Source organism: Balaenoptera musculus, chromosome 8 (assembly GCF_009873245.2).
Source record: "Balaenoptera musculus isolate JJ_BM4_2016_0621 chromosome 8, mBalMus1.pri.v3, whole genome shotgun sequence".
Taxonomy (NCBI): domain Eukaryota; kingdom Metazoa; phylum Chordata; class Mammalia; order Artiodactyla; family Balaenopteridae; genus Balaenoptera; species Balaenoptera musculus.
Window position 1 is genome coordinate 70,068,863 of NC_045792.1, and position 22,425 is coordinate 70,091,287.

At 44.5% G+C, this 22,425-nt stretch overlaps 1 protein-coding gene across 7 annotated transcripts in view; it reads right to left on the bottom strand.

Annotated features, from left to right (window-relative positions):
* The window catches only part of PLEKHA7 (pleckstrin homology domain containing A7), a 213,268-nt gene that overhangs the window by 84,826 nt on the left and 106,017 nt on the right, over nt 1-22,425 (bottom strand). The window contains exon 1 of one of the 7 annotated variants that reach the window (XM_036859558.1): nt 7,873-8,052. The exons of 5 other annotated variants lie outside the window; for them this stretch is intronic. The gene's annotated coding sequence lies outside the window, so the exon portion shown is untranslated. Of the gene's footprint in view, nt 1-6,773; nt 6,795-7,872; nt 8,053-22,425 lie in introns of those variants that run through there. One more of the 7 variants, XM_036859559.1, reaches the window with a different exon arrangement.

The following is a 22,425-nucleotide window of genomic DNA, read 5'->3' on the forward strand; positions in this document are numbered from 1 at the left end:
GATATCAGTCCCGTCCCCAAACTGGGCCCTGACTCACCCCAGAGATTAGTAGGTTTAAATGAGCATAGCATAAAGGTTAAAAAAAAAACAAACCTCTAAGCCTACAAAGTTTGCCTTACTCTGCCCTGGGGCTGTCAGAGCGTCCTGCGTTCTGGTGTCTGGGTAAAGCTGGCACTGAGGTCTGAGCAGCCTGAATCCTAATAAGCCCTACCTGAAATAGGCAGAGCCATCAGGCCAGTCTGCTCCCTGGCCCTGCAACTGCACACCACCCCTAGCACCCTCTCAACCCTCCCAACCACTGCCAGCCTCCGAATTCCCAGCTCCTGGTTCCAGGCAAAGCCCTTGGAATCCTATGACCTCATCTGGCAGGCAGCAGACTGTTCTTCCCAAAAAAATAGAGTTGAGGAAAGAGCGTCTGGATAAGGATGAGAAGCAGGCCCCCATAACACCTATTTCAGAAATCCTTGCATTGTGTTCATGGGTTAGGCTTTATTTGCACCCAGTTTCTTTTAGCCATCTCCATTCACCAGGGAATTTGAAAACACTCTACCTAAGCCTGCCTCATTTCTACCTAGAGGAAAAAAAAAAAAAATGCTCTGCTCATAATGGGAATAACAATAATTCCTATCCACGATTACCTCTACAAAGCCCTTTCTTACACATCTTAACTATTAACACCATCGACCCCTGTTTTATGAATGAGGAAATGGCTCAGAGAGGTTAAGAGACTTGCTCAAGATAACTCTGTCAATAAGTGATAAGACTGGGACATGAATCCAGGTCTTCAATTTCTAAATTCGATGCTCTTTGCATGATAACCTGCTGTCCCCTTCCCTTAGGAGTCTGTGGGGCTGGCAGCTTCCTGGTCAAGATCAGAAGTCCCTAAAGACAAGGCATCTGAAAAACAGCAGCATCTACTGCTACTCCCTCTCCCTCCCCACCTCCTTCCTTCCCCTTATGCCCAGGGCCAAATTTCTGAATGATAACACCTGTGTGGTACTCAGTAGCCCCCCAAACAGCCTTTGGTCCTATCCCAAGGTCAGCCTGGTGAATCTCTTGTAGATGTGAGCAAAGAGCAAATCTTCTATGTGCTTGGAGCAGCATCTGGCATCCAGCAATGCCTTCATATACACTGTACAACCTGAATAGCAACTCCTGGGCTCCCCACACCCAACTTGTACCAGCTTAAATAAGCCCACGGTCTTGGGTAAATGAATCCTGAGCTGGAAGGTGTAGGCACTGTGATGATTTTCACATTCTAACATTAGAAGAAAGATAGTTTTTTAAAGTGGACAAAAATATAGCTGTCATTTGATCAGACCTAGAGGCAGCTCCTCAACCTTTCTTCCCTAATATGGACGCTGCCCTTTTTGCTAAAAACAGTTATCAACCACAGCACCATCACCACCATTTCCTGCATTTACATGAAGTTTTAAGTGTGGTCACATTCATTATTGTATTTGACCCTCCCAAGTACCCACTGAGGTAGGCAGCACAGATATTTTTATTCCTATATTATGCAAAAGGAAATGAAGATGTGGGTTATGGGATGTTATTGGAAGACTAAATTAAAAAAAAAAAAAAAAAGGACTCGGACTCAATACATTGAGAAAAGAGATGAATCAAAGCAATGCCTCCTGGGGGACTTCCCTGGTGGTCCAGTGGCTAAGACTTCAAGCTCCCAATGCAGGGGGCCCAGGTTCAATCTATGGTCAGGGAACTAGATCCCACATGCCACAACTAAGAGTTCGCATGCTGCAACTAAAGATCCCACGTGCCGCAACGAAGATCCCATGTGCAGCAGTGAAGACCCGATGCAACCGAATAAATAATAATTAAATAAATTTTTTAAAAAGTAGTAATGCCTCCTGAATACTGAGGTCTTAAAATTCGATGGTTTCTGATCAAACTCGCCCAGCTTGCTAATGGCAGAGCTTCTGGTTCAGCACTTTTTGGCAAAGGAAGAAGAGTTAGGTCCTTGGACTACTTCATTCAGTCTGCCTAAACACCCAGCAGGGCAGGCTGTGTTTCGTTACATCAAGCCACGGGTGAGGAAAGGCCCAGAAAGGGGAAATGACGTGCCCACAACAGTCAACTCCTGTGTTCCTGAACCCACCACCTTTCTTATCTCTTTCTACCACTACAGGCTCACCTTCACCAAATGCAGGTTGCCTATTGAACACTAGATTCCCCCACCCACTGGGAGACTGCAAAGTCCTCTGACTTTTCCTGCTGTCCTTAACCCCTTGGCCCAAAAGCCCCCAGCCTGCCCCATTTCCTGACTTTTGATTTTCTAAAACCCATGAAGAATCTCATATCCTATCACCCTATCTTAAGATGAAGTTAGCAGGCACAGACAAATCCCCTGAAATACCTGTTCTTAAACCTGAATTGCCACCTTGCTCCCTGGCAGTGACGAAGGTGACCCGGCCGGGAGCCAGGTGGCTGGTTTCAATGGAGCACAGAAACTCTCTCTCCTCCATACAAGGGCTTCTGTTGCATTTCAGACTACTGAGAAAGTAACTCGGCAAATGAGGTAGAGCAGAACCTAGCCTTTATTTTCAGATCCCACTCTTCCTCCCAGGAGCAGCCCTCCAGGTTGAATGGCAGCCAGTCTCGCCTGTGAGAGGACCAGGGAGCACGGGTGGAAGATGGCAGGGAAGGACAAGCCCCATAAAGGCGGGCCATGGGTAACCATCCATGTAAACAAGCACGTCTTCACAAGCCCTGGGCTGGAAGGACTTGGGTTAGGCCCTAAAGAAGTATGACAGCCAACACAGGAGACTTGGTAAGAGAACAGAGTGAGGACCAGGGAGAACCGGAGACTGATTTGAACTCACTAGAAGGAAGAGCCCACCTACAGCCACAGACAGGGCTGGTCAAAATGTAAATGAGTCCTACAGTTTCTTGCAACATTTTTGCAAGATTAATTCTTCCATTCATACAGACTTTGACTATAATGTGAACAGTGACTCTGGCTGGTTAAACATAAAGGTTCCAATTTATTTAGCACAGCCATTTTTTTTGGCATGGCAAGAAGTTCTGGAGTTATGTGAATGGTGCTCAAGAGTGGAGGTCAGAGCAGCCTGATAAATCTGGTTTTCTGACAGTGGTGGTATTGGTATGCTGAGAGTGTGACAGATCTGCTCTGTCAGCACTAGCTCTTATCTGGCCCCTGCTATAAAGAGGAGAGGAAACAACTTAAAATGTAAGGAAAGTATCCGGTCTTGAAGCCCACGGAGGGACTCTATCAAGGCTCTTCTCATTGGTATGCTTGGTGGCAGCTGCCACTCTAGACCTTCTGGCTCCTCAATACAGCTCTCAGAATGCTATAAAAGAGTCACCCTGCAGACCTCAAGCCACAGTCAGCATTGCCTCCAGACTTGTTAAGGCACTTACTATCTTTGTTCTAAATCCCAGTGTCTCCAGAAAGCCAAGGTTCCAGGAAACCTACTAATGCTCCTAGTTAGGTCCCCAAATTAATAACCAAAACTCCAAAAACACAAGAAATTGCCTCCCCGCCTTCAGCTCCCATTTGGGCTGCAGAGTAAAAAGATAGCGGCCAACAGTCGAAATGGCATCTCTACATTCCCCCAACACTTCTTAAGAAACTTTTGTTTTATTTTACTTAACATTTTTACGGGATTGCTCATTTAGTACAAAGTGTCACAGCTATTCATGTGGCATTTCATAAGGGGGCTGAGGATGTTACTGAAGTGGTCTTTGGAGCTTGCACTATTTGAAAATGTCAAGCAGCTCGCTGCACACTGGCATTACTCTGACAGGCCCTTCTTCCAGAAGCATGGGAATCAGGCCTTGACGAGACAACATATGGTCCCCATCCTCTCTCCAAGTGAGTGCCATCAACACAGTACTAACCAGCTTCCTTCAATATCCACCCTGGGCAACAAGTCAGCCCAGAGTCCTGGGGTCAGAAGATCTGGGTTCAAACCAGAACAAGCCACCTCAGGTCTCTGAGCCTCATTTCTTCCATTTGCAAATAGGAAATAATAATAATATCCTTCCAAAAGGTTGTTGTGAGGATATATGAAAGGGCATCACACAACGCCTAGCATACAGAAGGTACTCAATTCATGTTTGTTGAACCTGGCTCTGTCTTTTTTTTTTTAATTTGTTTTTTGGTTGTGTTTGGTCTTCGTTGCTGCATACGGGCTTTCTCTAGTCGCAGTGAGCGGGGGCTACTCTTCATTGCGGTGCGCGGGCTCTAGGCGCGCAGGCTTCAGTAGTTGTGGCTCGAGGGCTCTAGAGCGCAGGCTCAGTAGTTGTGGCGCACGGGCTTAGTTGCTCCGTGGCATGTGGGATCTTCCCGGACCAGGGATCAAACCCGTGTCCCCTGCATTTGCAGGCGGATTCTTAACCACTGCGCCACCAGGGAAGTCCCCTGGCTGTGTCTCGACAATGGCAATGACTAACAGGCATCTAAATTTTAACAGGGCAAAAATAGAATGAATCTCCTCCCCTCACTCCTACCAAATCCAATACTCCTCCTCCAGGTTTCCCTATGTCCATTATCAGCATCGCTATCCAACAACCTAGGAGTCATCCTTCACTTCTTTACCTTAACGGCTACACACCATATGTTCGCAAGTCCTGTTGCCTCCATCTAAAAAACATACTCTGAACTCATACGCTTCTTTTCATGTCTACAGCCAGCACCCTAGTCATCACAACAGCCACCTAACTGCTCTTCCTGCTTCCACCCTGGCCTCTGTACCCATCCTCCTCATCAAAAGCATGATGAATCTTTCAAAATGTCAGTTAGATCACACTCCCTCCTCCTTTAAACCCTACAACAGCTCCACATCACACATAGAGTAAAATTCAAGCTCCTTACCTTGGATTACAAGATCCTAGATGATCTGACCCCTGCCTAGCTCCATCCTCTTCTTGCACCACTATCCTCCTTCCCCATCCTGCTCTGGCCACATCGGTCTCCTTTCTGCTCCCTGAATACCAAGCTCTCTCTTACTTAACAACCTTTGTACTGGATGCTCTTCCCCCGTACTCTCTAACTGGTTCCTTGTCATTCAGACCTCAGCAGAACTATCATCTCAGAGCCCTTCCCAACTACCCACTGAAGTAGGCTCCCAGTCACTTCATATCACATCACCCTACTTTAATTGTTACTGTTATTTTTCTTACTTATGTCTGTGTTTGATGATCATCAGTATCCCGGACTAACAGTGTATTCCAGGAGAGCAAGGACCTTGCCTGTCTTTTTACTGCTATTATCAGCTTGTAACAGAGTCTGGCTCTGTGATATGTGCTGAGTGAATGAATGAGAAATAATGATTAAGGAGACTCCTACTTTAAAGCGAGGCCATGCCTCCAAATAGGCTAGCTAACCCTACTGAAGTCTGGACTTGGGTCACAAAGAGACAAAAACAAGAGTCATAAGCCATCAAAAGGCAGTGGCTCCTGCTCTTACTACCCGAGGAAGGAAGCCTCAGACACCACATGGTAAGAATGCTTAATCCTTGGCTCTCTCCCAACCGTGTTACAATATAATTTGGAGAAATTAACCCCCCCCCTGCAACTCCCCTCCCCCTCACTGCTGCAAAGGAGAGGTAGTACACTCAGCAGAGACAATCAAAGAATGGAATGCAAACACCCTAGAGGCAATTGCTGAGTGATTAAAAACACGCAGGAGGATAATACAAACATCACCTGTATCTCCTTTTTGTAAACTTGGAGAGTATTCGGTGTGAAACCTAGAATTTGGTGACTGACTATATGCTCTCACATTGCTCTCTACTGTTTCATGTGTGTTTGCTCTCCTCCCCCTCTCCCCCCACCTGCAGTAAGATCCTAAGTTCCCACAGGGCAGGGGGCAGTCATTCACGGATTTCTCATGTATCTCCTGCAGCACAGAACAGCAATACCATGGAGCAGGCACTTGAAGTCCTTTATCTCAACAGCCTGAGCACAAACACACGCCACCTTCAGGGAGAGGCTGTGCAGAACCACTCTCATTTTCTGATTTCAGCAGCCCAAGTATCACACATGCCCCCAGAGAGAGTTGGGGAGGCAGGGGCCCCCAGGCCCTGATGAAGGATCCTACACCCAGGCTAGGAGACTCCACCAGCCCTGGGGAGCACAGTGTAGACCAAGGAAGGGCCTTCCCCACTCCCACACTGTCCACAGTTGACTCACTCACACACCCAACTAGGCAAAGACACTGAAATCCAGCCAAACCTCAGACCCATCACCCGGAGGGGCAGTCAGTATCTGCTCTCCTTGCCCAAAGGTGCCAAAAGGGGCTGAGCCTGGCACAGACAGAGCTGGGCTCAAGGGAGTCACAAAATTGAGTGAACTGAAAGCTCTCACATCCTGCAAGAGGGAGGCCTCTCCTTTCCAAACACTGAATTTAACTGACTGAAGTCTTCCATCTTGATCTGAAAAGATCTATGTTTCATTAGGCTCTCCACTCAGTGGCCAACTCGTTTCATAAATTACCTCTTCTGGCCCAGTAACCCACACTGCAAGCCTCTCTTCTCCCCAAGCCCCAACATGGGGCTCCAATACTTAGAATTGATGGTTAATAGGAAGTTTTAATTGTGGCTCCACAGGACTTCAATAACCATGAAAAGACTAAAGCCAAACTCCTGACTGAATGAGGAAATCAAACCCAGATAGCCTCCCCTCCCCTAACTTTTTTTTAAAGGAAGTTGGCAGAGAAGCAATATAATAGGAGCCGAGGTACCAGCTCTGTTACTACCAACTAGTTTCATGCCCCTGAGCAAATACACAACCTCTCTGGGTCTTAGTTTCCTCATCTGTCCAATGAGGGGGTTAGACTCTCCATCAAGGCCACACGCGGGCTTCAAAGCATGAAGTCCAGGCTATTCAGTCATACAGGCTGCAGTTCAAACCCCAGCTCTGCTGCACGCTGGCGGTACCCGACCTTGAAAGAGTTAATGACCTTTCTGAGTGTTGGTTTCCTTATCTGTAAAAAGAGGAGACAATTCCAACCCTGCAAGATTGTTATAAAGAGTACCGATAATGTGCCTGGCCTATGGCAGACACTCAGCCTTCAGTGTCTGTTATATTTTTCTTTTGCTAGCTCTAAAACTCCATTCTAATAGAGTTGTTTTGTCTTTTTCTATGTTGCAAACTCCCGTATTATTAGCCTGGCTCAAGAACACATTTTCTTCCCTTTGAGTTAAGGCAAAACAACCAGCCTCTTGTTTAAACTTAGAACTCGCCTGCCAGGCAAAGTAGTTTCAGATCAATAAGCACCTTCCTTCAGCCACACTTCTGTCCCTCATTGGGTCGAGCCCCATGGTTCAGAAAGCGCAGCCCAAGAAAAAACAGCCTTCCCAGCAGGCTGTGCTGAGCCAGGGACACACACTCTACAGAAGTTTTAAAACTTCATGGAAACATTTTTGACCTCAGAGAACACCCAGTTTTATGCTTCTCCTTAATGCTCTTCAATAAGTCAGGTTCCTCAAGTGTGAAATGAGAAGGCTAGACCAGGTGATGTTCTAGGGATCTTCCAGCTGTAACATCTTGAGACACTGAGGTTCATCTCAGACTACTGCTGGAGCCACAGACTGAAATGTAACAACACTGCACATAATTGAAAACACAAAGGAAGGAGGCAGAACAGCTGTCCTCCCCAGTCTCACTTGCCAACAGAATATCCTTTGTAATGACATCGGGGAGGTGTAGTTAATGATACTTTTGTCCTGTTTATTCCCAATTAAATTGGGTTCTTTTTTTTTTTTAAACTGCAGACGCTCCCAACCAACCCATCGAAAACTCCCTTTCTTTTGTCATTACTTGACTTTCATAAATCAGAATACATCACGGCAAACTGAATCCCAGTATAGTAACCAGTATAGGACTAACCTGCTCTCCAGCTCTGTTCTCGCTGGGAAAGACGGCAGACACACTCACTCTCTCCTCGAGCTCCATGCTGTGTCTTCCCAGCCCGGGCCTTATGAAAACCCCAGCTCAGGTCAGACTGGGAGGGAGGGCCCGGCCACCTGCAGAGGTGAAGCAGAGGCTCCCAGCCCGCCTACTCTCTTTCAATTTCGGTTCTGGAGCAGCTGCCTCCCAAGGTGTTACAAATCCAGCAGCCACTTGCTCCTACTCATTCATTCTCCTTTCTCCTCGCCCACCCCCATGCAAAACCTGGCAACTATGCAGGAACACAGTTCCAGCTGTGAGTCACCGCTGCGCTGTGGCCAAGTGGAGCACTGGCTGGAGGTAAACACTGAGGCAGGCACTTTGTGTCTCCAGGCCCCAATTCTTCTGTTCTTTGAGACCATAGGGTTGGCTGCCCCTCTGGTAGCAGAATATGAGAAACACCTCCACTTGTGAGCCCCGGAGTCAGAATGAATTGCTCACTCAGTTTTGCTCTGCCACACTGTGGCTGAAATCAGCCCCAAAGCAGAGAGCCTTTGGTGGAGAAATGAAGGCTCCTCTATCACTATCTCTCATGGTCATGGCCAGGAAGAGGCTGAGCAGTTACAAGCCATCACGCTCACTCCCAAATCTATGATTCTTTCATCACTGCTTGGGATGGCTACCAAGAAGGGCAGGGGGTTAGAAAGGCAAACTAAGGTATCAAAGTGCCTTTATCTCCACGGCCTCAGAGCAACACTGTGGCTCTTCACTGCATCTGTGTAGGTCTACAAGTCACGATGCAGGTGACAAGGACTTCTGTTTTCACAGCTATGTTCCAATGCCTACATAGTGCCTGGCACATAGTAGGTACTCAATAAATATTTGCTGAATGACAAAAAAACAAAAAACAAAAAACAAAACAACGGGGTTTTGTTCTGAGTCTACTTGGAATGACAGCTTTACTAAAACCTGTATCCATTAACATCATTTTTTCCCTTTTAGAAATGTCCATATCCTTCACAACTCCCACCCCTGCCTGTAGGGAGTATTCTATAAATCTTTAAATGCAGAGATGATTTATTGTGAGACTAAGGAATTTCAAGTACTAGAGCCCTTCACTTTCACAAGCCCCTTCCAAGGCCCTAGAAAGGGGCCTAGCAACGTGTGTACATGCTTTCTACAATTGTATATATTTTTAAAGAAGACCTCCCAAATTTTATAAACATCAAGCCCCACAAAACAGATCTGCCACCGTAAAATGAAAGAATGAAGGACTCAACAAGCCATCCTGACATATCATCCTAACAAGGGCATTTGAATTGACAAAACTTGTTTCAACCACAGAGAAGTTAGGCTCTCAACTACAGATACATCCTAGTTGATCACAAGTCAACTGTTTGTAAAGGCTGGAGTAGGTTTAAGAGCACAAACTCCATTCATCCAACATTTATTTAGTGCTACTATGTGTTCTGCACTGAGTGTTTTGGGCTAAAACAGTGATTAGAACATAATTATTCCCACTGAACTGGAGCTTACAATCCAAAAGAATAGACTGATATGGTCATAAAAAGATACAGTAAGTATTTTATAATATTAAACATAAATAATATAAATATATATAACTGCAGATCAGAGTGAGTACCACAATGTAAAAGTACAGCAAGGCCCACCAACTTGCTATGTGTCAATCTGCTGGGTACAACAACCCTAGAAGGTAAATCGTTTTATCCCCATTTTGCAAACATGAATATTGAAGCCCAAAGGGGTCAAGTGCCACCCCAAGGTCACATAATCAGTAGGTGACAAAGTCAGACTTCAAGCCCATATCTGCCTGACTCCAAAGTATGGGCTTGTTCTTAGCGGCTACACTTCAGTCAATGGCCAGTTGCTCCACAGAACCTCCAAAATGTCTGGGGAGACATGCTGGCAGCAGAGGTACAGGAACCACATCGAGCACCAGCAGACGCTGGCCAACTTCCAAAGCCCACATTCCTGAGAGTGGAGAAACGGGAAGTGCCATGAGCTTATGCACCAGGTATATAGCTATAACCTTCGTTCACCAGGCAACACCCTGGCAGGGATCAGTGACAGCTACCTGGGAGCCCAAAGAGGCCACATGAGAGGCTCCCACCCTGTAGTCCTGCCTCCAAACTCCCTCGTCCTTATTGCCAGATTGACCATGCTGGAGCACAGCTCTCGTTCCACTATGTCCTGGCACACACCCTCCCTGGCTCCTCACTGCTAAAGCCTCCTTCTCTCTCACCACTTCCCTAGACCCTCAGCTCCTACCAAATTTAAGCGTTTATCAGTCCCCACATCACCCCGTCTTTCCTACCCCTGGGCTTTGTCTCCTACAGTCTTCTTCCCTAACGAATTCTACCCAATCTTCAAGGCCTCTTCTCTTCCCAGTAGTCCTTCCTGATCACTCCAGACCACTCTGCCTTCTTCCTTCCTTGTACTCTCAGCACTGAAGGCTTACACCCTTTATACGGCAATTATGCTTTCCAACAACTCTTTTCATTTTACCCTACAAAAATTAAGTACAGTCGTCCCTTGGCATCTGTGGGGGATTGGTTCTAGGACCCTCCCCAATTCCAAAATCCACAGATGATCGGGTCCCTTATATAAAATGGCATAGTACAGTGAGCCCTCCTTATCTGTGGGTTCTGCATTCGCGGATACAGAGGGTCAGCTGTATTCCATGTTACAGACAGGTATAAACTAAAAAGCAGAAGGTCCCTTTCTTGCCTTGAATTCAGTGTCAATCTGAGGCAACACCTTTACCAGTTTCTTGTGTATTCTTTGTTTTTGTTCTTTGCCTTTATGAAATTTTTATGCATTTAAAATTTATATACACATCTTTTTAGAAAAAAATTTACATAAACAGAATAAAACTGTACATATTATTCTTTAACTTGCTTTTTACTCTACGTATCTTCGATTCCTCCATATCCACATGCAAGGATGAACATAAGCGGCCCCTTCCACACACAGCTCCTCTAGGACCACCCCACCAAACCAGACCAACCCACAGAGAGATGATCCAGGAGCCCACCCCATATGCCAATCTGCCACAACATGTATTAAGAGGTTTCAAATTGATTACCTGCAAACCAATTTGTCCCCAGAATTCATTTTATTTGAACCACACAGATTTTTTAAATTGAGACCAAGTTTAACAACAGGACATTTTCATACAAAAACCCAGCTCATCTTGGAAAACCAAACACTGTGGCAACAGCGGGCCCCCATGAGAGGTGGGATGGCCCTTCTAGTTCACTGCAGTCCTCACTACTCCCTACTGCTTCCTGATGTTGAGGGTGTACGTCTAGTGCTATTTGTCATCACACCTTTATTTCTAATTTCCCTACAGGACAGAAATTTCTTCATACGCATATCTCAACCAGAATTAGGGAAACAAAAGATAAACAGAGAGGACAGAGTATTCCTAAAACAAATTGGAGAGCATACACACAGTCTGGTTTTTTATTATCTGCTAAGCCTCTACAGACATTTGAGTTTGCAACACCTATCTTGTACCAACACCATTGATTCTAGAGAAGCTCTTCCTTTTAGGAAGGAGATCTGTTTTAAAGAATAAAGATTTCTTACATAAGAGTAAGAATGGAAAGAAGACAGCAAAAATAGGCCAAAAAATTTCCCTCTCACAGAAAAACTTAGAAGAATCTTCCCAACAATAACGGCAAGTGGACTCGCCTTTAGCCTTCCCTGACTGGTCTCCTGAAAAGGTGAACCCCATGACAGCCAGCAGACTGTTTCTTGCACAGAGTGAAAAATCCAGAGAGGCACTGCCAACAGTCTGACCCTAAAGAATACAAAAGAAGAGTGGTGCCAGTGGCTGCAGCTCCTTATAGACACCCACAGTGGCCACTGAAGGCAAGCGGGGGCTCCTGTAACAGAAAAGCATATGACCAGGTGCTGTCTGGAGCAAGATCACAGACCTACCCCAAGCTGAAAAATGCAGTCTCCTGTGGTGTTTAGAGAACAGGCACTGGAGTCCAGCCCTCACAGCCGCCTATTTCACAGATAAGGAAACTGCTCCAGAAAGCAACTTCGAAACACTGCCACCATCTTTTAATTGCTTCTGAGTTGGGGGGAGGAAAGAAATAGGTGAGGAAGATTAAGAAGTACAAATTTCCACTTGCAAAATGAGTGAGTCATGGGTATGAGATGTATGTTCACAGTGTGGGGAATACAGTCAATAAGTAATTCCTTTATATGGTGACATATCGTAATTACACTTATCATGTTGATCATTTTGAAATGTATAGAAAAAAACACTATGTTGTGTAACAGGAACTAACGTAGCATTGTAGGTCAATTATACCTCAAAAACAAACAAAAGAGAAGCAAGAAAAACTACAATCCTGCAGCCTGTGGACCAAAAACCACAGTTACAGAAAGATAGACAAGATGAAAAGGCAGAGGGCTATGTACCAGATGAAGGAACAAGAAAAAACCCCAGAAAAACAACTAAATGAAGTGGAGATAGGCAACCTTCCAGAAAAAGAATTCAGAATAATGATAGTGAAGATGATCCAGGACCTCAGAATAAGAATGGAGGCAAAGATTGAGAAGATGCAAGAAATGATTAACAAAGACCTAGAAGAATTAAAGAACAAACAAACAGAGATGACCAATACAATAACTGAAATGAAAACTACACTAGAAGGAATCAATAGCAGAATAACTGAGGCAGAAGAACGGATAAGTGACCTGGAAGACAGAATGGTGGAATTCACTGCTGCGGAACAGACTAAAGAAAAAAGAATGAAAAGAAATGAAGACAGCCTAAGAGACCTCTGGGACAACATTAAACGCAACAACATTCGCATTATAGGGGTCCCAGAAGGTGAAGAGAGAGAGAAAGGACCAGAGAAAATATTTGAAGAGATTATAGTCGAAAACTTCCCTAACATGGGAAAGGAAATAGCCACCCAAGTCCAGAAAGCGCAGAGAGTCCCATACAGGATAAACCCAAGGAGAAACACGCCGAGACACATAGTAATCAAAGTGGCAAAAATTAAAGACAAAGAAAAATTATTGAAAGCAGCAAGGGAAAAACGACAAATAACATACAAGGGAATTCCCATAAGGTTAACAGCTGATTTCTCAGCAGAAACTCTGCAAGCCAGAAGGGAGTGGCATGATATACTTAAAGTGATGAAAGGGAAGAACCTATAACCAAGATTACTCTACCCGGCAAGGATCTCATTTAGATTTGATGGAGAAATCAAAAGCTTTACAGACAAGCAAAAGCTAAGAGAATTCAGCACCACCAAACCAGCTCTACAACAAATGCTAAAGGAACTTCTCTAAGTGGGAAACACAAGAGAAGAAAAGGACCTACAAAAAGAAACCCAAAACAATTAAGAAAATGGTCATAGGAACATACATATCGATAATTACCTTAAACGTGAATGGATTAAATGCCCCAACCAAAAGACATAGACTGGCTGAATGGATACAAAAACAAGACTCATATATATGCTGTCTACAAGAGACCCACTTTAGACCTAGGGACACATACAGACTGAAAGTGAGGGGATGGAAAAAGATATTCCATGCAAATGGAAATCAAAAGAAAGCTGGAGTAGCTATACTCATATCAGATAAAATAGACTTTAAAATAAAGAATGTTACAAGAGACAAGGAAGGACACTACATAATGATCAAGGGATCAATCCAAGAAGAAGATATAGCAATTATAAATATATATGCACCCAACATAGGAGCACCTCAATACATAAGGCAACTGCTAACAGCTATAAAAGAGGAAATTGACAGTAACACAATCATAGTGGGGGACTTTAACACCTCACTTACACCAATGGACAGATCATCCAAAATGAAAATAAATAAGGAAACACAAGCTTTAAATGACACAATAGACCAGATAGATTTAATTGATATATATAGGACATTCCATCCAAAAACAGCAGATTACACGTTCTTCTCAAGTGCGCACGGAACATTCTCCAGGATAGATCACATCTTGGGTCACAAATCAAGCCTCAGCAAATTTAAGAAAATTGAAATCATATCAAGCATCTTTTCTGACCACAACGCTATGAGATTAGAAATGAATTACAGGGGAAAAAAAACATAAAAAAGACAAACACATGGAGGCTAAACAATATGTTACTAAATAACCAAGAGATCACTGAAGAAATCAAAGAGGAAATAAAAAAATACCTAGAGACAAATGACGATGAAAACACGACGACCCAAAACCTATGGGATGCAGCGAAAGCGGTTCTAAGAGGGAAGTTTATAGCTATACAAGCCTACCTAAAGAAACAAGAAAATTCTCAAGTAAACAATCTAACCTTACACCTAAAGAAACTAGAGAAAGAAGAACAAACAAAACCCAAAGTTAGCAGAAGGAAAGAAATCATAAAGATCAGAGCAGAAATAAATGAAATAGAAACAAAGAAAACAATAGCAAAGATCAATAAAACTAAAAGTTGGTTCTTTGAGAAGATAAACAAAATTGATAAGCCATTAGCCAGACTCATCAAGAAAAAGAGGGAGAGGACTCAAATCAATAAAATCAGAAATGGAAAAGGAGAAGTTACAACAGACACCGCAGAAATACAAAGCATCCTAAGAGACTACTACAAGCAACTTTATGCCAATAAAATGGACAACCTGGAAGAAATGGACAAATTTTTAGAAAGGTATAACCTTCCAAGACTGAACCAGGAAGAAACAGAAAATATGAACAGACCAATCACAAGTAATGAAATTGAAACTGTGATTAAAAATCTTCCAACAAAGTCCAGGACCAGATGGCTTCACAGGTGAATTCTATCAAACATTTAGAGAAGAGCTAACACCTATCCTTCTCAAACTCTTCCAAAAAATTGCAGAGGAAGGAACACTCCCAAACTCATTCTATGAGGCCACCATCAAAGGAAACCAGACAAAGACACTACAAAAAAAGAAAATTATAGACCAATATCACTGATGAATATAGATGCAAAAATCCTCAACAAAATACTAGCAAACAGAATCCAACAACACATTAAAAGGATCATACACCACGATCAAGTGGGATTTATCCCAGGGATGCAAGGATTCTTCAATATATGCAAATCAATCAATGTGATACACCATATTAACAAATTGAAGAAGAAAAACCATATGATAATCTCAATAGATGCAGAAAAAGCTTTTGACAAAATTCAACACCCATTTATGATTAAAAACTCTCCAGAAAGTGGGCATAGAGGGAACCTACCTCAACATAATAAAGGCCATATATGACAAACCCACAGCAAACATCATTCTAAAAAAAAAAAAAAAAACAAAACAAACAAAAGCAAATATGCAAACAAACCTACAGAGAAAGAGATCAGGTTTGTGGTTACCAGAGGCGGGGGTGGAGTGGTAACAGTAGGGTGAGTGAGTTGTGGGAGGGGGAATTGGATGAAGGTAGTCAAAAGTTACTATGAACTTCAGTTATAATATAAATAAGTACTAAAGATGTAACGTACAACATGATAAATATAACTAGCACCGCTATATGTTATATATGAAACTTGTTAAGAGAATAAATCCTGAGTTCTCATTACAAAAAATTTTTTCTATTTCTCTAATTTGTATCTAGACAAGATGATGAATGTTCACTAAACTTATTGTGATAATCATTTCATGATGTATGTAAGTCAAATCACTATGCTGCACACCTTAAAATTATAGTGTTATATGTCAATTATATCTCAATACAACTGGAATATAATAAATAAAAATAATTGCTTCTACTAGGTATACACTCGGGAGGAATCTTAACAGTCCCACAATTACTAGATGATCAGACCTGAATGATACTGCATTACTTGCTCCCAATAATGATACATAAGTATATTCGTTCACTCATGCAACAAATATTTAAGAGCCAACTAGATGCCAGTCCTGTAGAGTCTCATACTACATGAGTAATCGAGAAGAGGGAGGGGGTGTGTCGTGGCTCAGACTCTATATCCTGTCAAAGGTGAACAGTAGGACAGGGTTTTTCGGATTTTCAGATTCATGAATGATTGCGTTCTTAGTCAAGAGCTGTAAATTCTCAATAAGTTTATTAAGGCAACTTGAGCCCTTTTATCACCAAGGGTAACCCTTGCTTTCCAGAAATCACTGTATTAAGAATTTTAGAGCTGAAAATGACCCAGAGTTCACTCACCTCATCCAATCTCTTTGTTTTACACGTGAGGAAATTGAGGTCAGGGAAGGTTAGAGAATTGCTCAAGGTTCTAGCTATTACTAACCATAAATTAACACTAGGTTCCTGAAAACAAGGATTATGGAAAGAAAAAAAAAAACAAAAAACATCATCATCACACTGTTTTAAAATTTATTTTCTGCCTTAAAAAAAAATCCATCTTCCAGTGACTAATTTCTGCTAACATGAAAAATATATTTTAGAGAGCTGGGAATCCTCGTGTCCAGTCAAAAGACCTTGCACAGAAATCCAGTGCCGTTGGTCTGGATTTAAGTAGCATATAAAACACATGCAGGAAGAGATGGTCATGTGAAGCCAGAGGCCAAAAGTGAAGCAATGCATCTGCAAGCCAAGAAGTGCCAAGAATTGCCAGCAACCACCAGAAGCAAAGAGAGAGGCATGGAATGGATTCTCCCTCAGAGCCTCCAAAAGGAACCAAGGCTGCAGATGCTGTGATTTCAGACTTCCGGCCTCCAGAACTGTAAGAGGATAACTTTCTGTTGTTTTAAGCCACCAGGTTTATAGTAACTTGTTACGGTAGCTCTAGGAAATAATACAGAATTTGTATTAGTTTAGTGATTTACCACAAACCCAATTAGTATGGAAAAGCTGTCACAAAGCCACTAAGACCTTGGGACTCACTCAATAGTAGTACAGAGTCTAAGACAAGGGGGGTAAAAAATGTTCTATTTTTAACTGATCCAAATATTGTGTTCATTTCTGGTAACCACACCTACAGGCCAGAGTGGAAAGCTGGAGCATGTCCAGGAGAGAGAAGCCAGGGCTGTGAAGGGTCAAAGCCACATCACTGAAGGAACTGGAGTTTTATGGCCTGGGAAGACTCAGGGCACATGACCGTTGTCATCGCCTCTGAAAGGCTATCATGAGGAAGAGTAATTTGATTTGTTCCCTGAGGTCCAAATGGTAGAACTAGGATCAGTGGGTGGAGTCACTGGGAGGCATATTTTTCAAGGAATCAAGTGTCAACAATGTCACAGTCAGAGTGGCCTCTGAACATCAGACTGGCTGGCTGTCTCCTGTTGGTGGATGTTTTCGAGCCCAGGCCAAAAAACCCATTTGGCAACATGTTGCTAAGGAAAGAACATAAACCCCAAGCCTGCAATCTGCCAAGATGACCTTATGTTCCTCTCTAGCTCTGTGAATCTATTAATTCATGAAACACACCATTTAGCAATTATGTGAGTCAAGAGATTTCTGAAATACATGGGTAGGATGATGAGATTCTGAGCATGAGGAGATACTTCGGTGGGAAAACAAAGAAACAAGGCCCTGTACGGAGCTATGGCTGAGAACCTATACCCAACTCCCAGGAACCTGGCCACAGGAGCAGGTGGTCACAGTTCTACAGTGGAGGCTGGGTTAGGTTCCTTAGCCCCTTCTCACAGGAAGCTCACACTGAGATTGACAATACCTATGTCAAGCTTTTTCTTTTAGATCCACAGCTTTCATAGTTCAGTGCAGCCAGTATCCATTAACAAACCACTGGGGCTATATTCAAAGTAACCGTCACCTTTTCCTGAATACCTACCACTGTGAGTAACTGCCTGAGATGCTTGCATGTATTACCTCTAACGGTCATTTCAACACTGCAAGGTATTATCATCTCAGGCTGAGGTTAAGAGGGATTAAGTCATTTGTCCAATGCCACACATTTCAGGATTTAGGATTCCTGCTGGAATCCAAATCCAGAAGCCAAACTCTTTTCCTGCATCATGATGACGTCTCCTCTGCATCCTACTTCAGGCATTTAATTTGTTCAAGGTAAACAACAATACCACGCAAGGGGGAAGCAAGCAGGTAGCTTTCCCTCTCTGGGCCTCAGGCCTCTCGTCTGTAAAATGGGAAAAGGTTGGAAATGATGAGGAGAGGGAGTCCTTCCAGCTCTTGACACCTGGTGCTGCTCCACTAGATTCCTTTACCCCATGTCCCCTTCCAGGCTGCGAAAGTGGTGACAGGAAAGGCGGTTAATCTCTGGTACTCACAACAAGGGGGACATGGCTAGCAATGTTGTTTTGCATGCTGCCTGGAGGTCAGGGCAGTGATGGAAGGAGGAAACCAAGAACAGGCCCATAGTCAGTTGTATGAGCTCATGCGCAGGTGTGCAGTGAAGAATGGCCCACATAAATCTTGACATTTAGCACCTCACTCCATAAACCAGGGCTGTCCTGTGAAGTATCAGCACACAGATCTGAGGGCTACCTGTGCCAGGACCCAGGGGATGTCCATGAGGAATTAAAGCCCAGGGTCTTTGTTTGGAAGTTGTTGGTGGGGGGTGAGAGGTAAAGTAGTCCAGCCACATTCCAGGGGGAGGAGCCTCCTGCAGCTGCTCTGCACGGCACCGCCTCCACGGATGCTGTCCTGAATCAGGTTAGGACGCCCAGCGGCGCCTCCATGGATGCTGTCCTGAATCAGGTTAGGACGCCCGTCCACCCTCCACAGCTGCTTCCTCACATGCCTGCTCGGGACCGCCTAAGGCCACCTATTTCCCAACTGTCCCTCTGGGGTCTTCTAGCAATGGTATTAACAGAGCCAAGGGACTCCGGATGCCTAATCACACAGCGTGACTGGCCCAGCATCCCTCCCTGACCCAGGGAGGGGGGACCATCCCAACTTCAGTGCTGGAGTGCGGGGCGGGGGGAAGGACTTCAGACATCCGGTCAGGGAGGGGCTCTCTCTGCCTATTTCACTTCTAGAAACCCCCCCACCCAAACCCATTTCCTTCTCAATTTCCTAGTGATGCCCATTCAGGAAGGGAGTGGAGCCTCAGGTCGAGGAGCATAGCAGGAAGAAGGAACCTAACCCACAGGACCCCGAGTACTCAGACTTTCCAGTAAGCACACCGCGGAGCCCAGACAGAATATCCTGACAGGCCTTTCTGGTTCTATTCTACTGTTTAGTTCTTTCTTTTCTTTTCTTTTCTTTTGGTGGGGGGAGGGGCAGGGGCAAAGCAGGCCTCAGAGGGGAGAGACATCCAAGCCAGTAGAAGACTGGATTTGGAGTCAGAACTGGGTTCCAGTTCCAGTCCCACACTGCCAGTGTAGGTTCTGTGAAAGACCTTCTAAATGGTGTCTGGCATCAGGAGATGAACAATAGGGTAGCTGGTCTTATCGAGGTCCCCTCTCCCTAAAGAAAACCTATTAGCTCTCCACATCCCTAAATAGAGGGCCCACCATGCCGAAGGGCCAGATTTCTGCAGATAGCCAAAAAAGTGTGCGGGGGGGAGGGGGGTGGGAGAGGGTTGTAGATAAAGAACCACATAAGATGAGAGAGATCCATAACAGTAATTGCAGCAAGTATATCATATATCATATCATATCATATGTTCCAGGCACTCTGCAGGTATTCTATATCTCATGCCTTATTACAATCTTAGGAGGTAGGTATTATTATCTTCATTTTATAGATGTGGAAACTGAGGATGAGAAAAATTAAGGGGTTTGTGTAAGATTACACAGTTAGGCAGGGGCAGAGCCAGGATTCAAACCTAGGTCCTTTGACTCCAACTCTGGAGAGGTGGATGATGAGGGGTCCACCATCTGAAGTGGACTCTGGAGTGAAAGGACAGACTATTCCCCATGAAGGCAACACGGCAAAACTGGCTCCTTATATTTCTGAGGGAAGAAGAAAACTTTGGTATAGGGTAAGAGCTTACTAGAAGCCAGTCTTACTAGAATCTTCACACTCTGAAAATAAATCACCAGCCCTCCACATCCCGGTCTGAAGTCCCAACCCCCTGGCGTGGGTACTGGCGGAAGGCCTGAAGGTTAGAGCCTAGAACTTGTTATCTTTAACCTGGAATGACTCCTACATTTGAAGAAGGTAATGTAAAGGAAATGGGAGTGCAAAGCCTCTTGGACCCCTTACCATCCACCTCTCTAAGCACCCCTACTTTGGAGACAGCTGCACATCACTGACTCTGAATCACACATTTAAACTGTGTTTTTCCAGATTCAGACTCAATTCCCCAACGTCAAACTATGTCAGCAGGGAGGGATGCAGACATCAGAGAAAGAGCTCAGTGAATCATTTTCTCTGCTAGTGATGGTATCTGATGCATGTTAAACGCCTCCCTGCAATTCCTCAAGTGTCTATTAATCAGTGAACCAAGAACACAGAAGGCACCAAGGAAAAATCTGCCATTGCAGGGAAAAAAGCAAATCATGAGAAGCCGCCTTACTAACGCACAAAGACTTCTAAACCCAAGGTGAGGTAGTGATAGTAACAGCCCAGTCATTGAGACGCTTGGACCAACTGGCCACAGAGAAAGACATCAAAGAGCCCTTCAAAGCAAAGGGGCAAAATCCACTTCTCCCCAGCCTCATCTGGACACTGGCTGGGCCAAGGGAGAGAATCTGCCAAAATTGATAAAGAGAAACTTGGAAATGTCATTTGCTCTTGCAGAGCTTCAGTTTCCTCTTCCCTGTAGACCCTGGAATACTATCTGTCCTCCCCAGCACACAAGGTTTAAGATACATGATGGTTCCTAAAGTTCTGCCATCCACCTGCCCCTTCTCATGTTAAGTATCCTCCCTGGAAAGCTCCTTAGCTGCCATGGGTATGACTCCTAAAGCTGTACTTCTAGTACTGTCCACCCTCTTGTGCCCTGGATCGCTACATCCAACTCCTTACACTTCTACCAACATGTAAATCAAACATAAAATCAACATATTCCACAATGGAACTCTTCCCACCCTATTTCTCCTCTTTTATTCCCCATGTTGGTGAAACCACCATTTCACGGTTTTTAACCAGGGGCATTTGGAAAAACTACAGTGACATTTTTGTTGCCACAATAACTAGGGAGCATTTAGTGGGCAGGGAACCCAGGATGCTGAATGATACTGTCCTGCACAATGAAAATCTGTCCCTCCCAAAATGCCAACAGCAACACCATTTAGAAATGCTGAAAGTCATCCTACAGCTTTCCCTCATTCCCTCTCAGTCAGAGACTTGTCAAGTTCACTTCCTGTTTCACCAATCCAGTCCGTCTTCTCCATCCCCATGGCCACTCTCACTGGGATGACTGCAGTAGCCTCTAAGGTCATTATCCTATCTCTGTACTCACCCATCTATTCCCAATTAACTTTCATTAATCCTCCACACAGCTACCACTTATATTTCTAAACCTACAATTGTGTCACTCCTTGTCTTAAGATAATGTATCAGCTCCCCCCACTTCTGGATAAACACCAGCCTTTATCTGTTCCCTGCCTCACTGTTCACTGCTCGATAGGCTCCAGTGGTGCCTCCGTGTCTTTGCACATACTGTTCCTTCTTCTTGAAGGCTGTCTCCCTGTCTCTCTGGCTAACTTATACCCATCCTTCAAGACTCAGTGCAAGGGTCACCTCCACCTAGAAGCCTTCCCTGACACCAAGCAGAGTTAAGTGCCTGCTGGTGCACACTGGAATCACACATTTCCATCTTATTCTTTTTTTTTTTTTTTGGCCATGCCACACAGCTTGCGTGATCTTAGTTCCCCAACCAGGGATTGAACTCAGGCCACGGCAGTGAAAGTGCCGAGTCTTAACCACTGGAATGCCAGGGAAGTCCCGTCCATCTTATTCTGACTGTTGTTCTCGCCCTGCCTCTCTGTCGACTCTGATTCTCCAGCACAGAGCCTAGTGTACAACATGAGCTTAATGAATTAGAATTTACAGCTTATACAGCACCTACAGCTGACAACGCATCATCTCAAGCAATACAATGACCTGGAGAGGGAGTTACTGTCAATGCTACAGTTTTCTGGAAGAGGAAACCAAAGTTAAGCTCTTGCCCAGGTTCACACGGCTAGCTACGAGGTGGAGCTAAGACTTGACCCAGGTTCTCTGATGGCAAATTCTTTGCTCTTTGTCACAACACCACTCTACGTGACAGGTTATAGAAGAGCTGTCCAGTTGCGGGTGGGAGGTGTCACAAGCCTGTCTTCTTCACACCTGCAGACAGAGCTCTGGAAAATCCATCCATATTACCCAACCCCACAACATCATTCTTCCCTACCTCCCCTTCCTACACCCCAATCACATAGTGCAGAAACCCCAAAGCCAGCAGAAGAGCCTGGTTTTACTGTCAGAAACAGCCACACTCTGCCTGCATGCAGCCTGATGGCTCCAGTGTGCCGGCTGGGTGCAGGGCGGGGAGGACCAGTGGTAAATGGCAGCATTTCAAGTTGCCAGGCATTAAGCACAAGCCTCGTTCAATGGGCTGTCCACAGAGAAGGTGTGTCAGGCAAGACTTCTGAGTGCCTGGAGGGGGACAGGAGGGCTGGGACAGGGAGGAAGCCTCCCAA